Here is a 1,971-nt window from a genome sequence, read left to right on the forward strand (position 1 = left end):
GGTCCGAAGACTACTTCGACAGTGATGGAGCCTGTACAACGGGCCTCCAGGCCTGGTATAACACCTTTAAAGGTGGTTTTAGTGGGCTTCATCTTTGAAGGATCGATACCCATCTTGTGCACTGTATCCAGATAAAGCAGGTTCAGACTGCTGCCTCCGTCCATAAGGACTCGCATGAGGTGGAATCTGTCAATTATTGGGTCAAGAACTAGTGCGGCTGAGCTGTCCTGACGGATATGGGTCGGACAATCCTTGTGGTGAAAGGTGATCGGGCCGGACGACCATGGGTTATATTTTGGGGCGACTAGCTCCATTGCATAGACCCCTAGGTGTGCGCCTCCATTCCTGTTTGGGAATATAGGTGGCGTGTATCATATTCACTGTTTTAATTTGCAGGGGAAACTTCTTTTGCCCTCCTTTATTTGGTGGTCGGGGCTCCTCATGTCGTCGTCGCTTTGCAACCCCTTCTCCTTGCTTTCGGCACTTGACTTGCCGGCCTGTTTGAAGACCCAGCATTCTCTGTTAGTATGATTGGCTGGTGTTCCTGGGGTGCCGTGGATTTGACATGAACGGTCGAGTATGCGGTCCAGACTGGATGTGCCCGGACTATTTCTTTTGAATTGTTTCTTCCTTTAACCGGTCATAGAGCCACTGAATCCGGCATTGACGGTCGTGTCTTCGGCGTTGTCACCATTATTTCGACGCTTGTGTTTACTGCGTCGAGGCTTGCCGTTGGTATCTCTGGATGCAGAAGTTCCAGGCTTGCTTGAGGCACCGTTGCTATGAGCTAGCCAGCTGTCCTCGCCCGCACAGAAGCGGGTCATGAGTGTCGTGAGGGCTGCCATGGATTTCGGCTTCTCTTGACCAAGGTGTCGGGCAAGCCACTCGTCACGGATGTTATGCTTAAAGGCCGCTAGGGCTTCGGCATCCGGACAATCGACGATTTGGTTCTTTTTAGTTAATAACCGAGTCCAGAATTTCCTGGCTGACTCTCCGGGCTGTTGGGTTATGTGACTTAAGTCGTCAGCATCTGGTGGTCGCACTAAGTGCCCTGGAAGTTGTCAAGGAATGTGTTTTCCAGGTTCTCCCAACTGCCAACGGAGTTTGCCGGCAGGCTATTCAGCCAATGCCGAGCTGGTCCCTTGAGTTTTAGTGGGAGGTACTTGATGGCATGTAGACCATCATCGCGGGCCATGTGAATGTGGAGAAGGAAATCTTCGATCCATACCGCGGGGTCTGTTGTCCCATCATATGGTTCGATGTTCACGGGTTTAAACCCTTCTGGGAATTCATGTTCCATTACTTCGTAAGTGAAGCATAGGGGGTGTGTGGCGCCTCTATGTCGGGCTACATCGCGACGCAGTTCAGATGAATCTGGTCTGCTGTATTCGGCCCGGACGGATTTGTATTTAGTATACTCAGTGTGGCGGTCATCATCACGCGTTGGGGCGCGCCCACGCGATCCGTAGATCAGTCTTGACTGTCCTTCTTTGTTTTCCAATTCATCTTGCATGTCATGCATGTAGCCCCGGGCCTTCGTGTTTTTATTTGTTCGGCGACGGGGTGCGGGCTGGTGTTCGGGCTGATATGCCGCTTTGTCTCGGCCATGAGGTGGTCAGTCAGCCGCATCTCGCGCTGGTAGTATAGGCTCTAGTGCCTCGTCCTCGAATTGAGGTAACAACCTGCGCCTCGGATAACTTTTGGTTGGGCACTCGGGTCCGTATTCCTCGGCCGCTAGGACCTCAGTCCATCTGTCAGTGAGCAGATCTTGATTAGCTGGAAGCTGCTGTTGTTTTTTCTTCAGGCTCTTTGCAGTGGCTATAAGCCGACGCTTGAAGCGCTCCTGCTTGACGGGATCCTCAGGCATGGTAAATTCTTCATCGCCGGGGCTTACCTCGTCTTCGAAGAGGGGCATGTAATTGTCATCCTCCGAGTCTTCATCCATTGCCTGTTCATCAGGGCTAACTTGCC

This window comes from Triticum dicoccoides, chromosome 7B, assembly GCF_002162155.2.
Source record: "Triticum dicoccoides isolate Atlit2015 ecotype Zavitan chromosome 7B, WEW_v2.0, whole genome shotgun sequence".
In the NCBI taxonomy this organism is placed as follows: Eukaryota; Viridiplantae; Streptophyta; class Magnoliopsida; order Poales; family Poaceae; genus Triticum; species Triticum dicoccoides.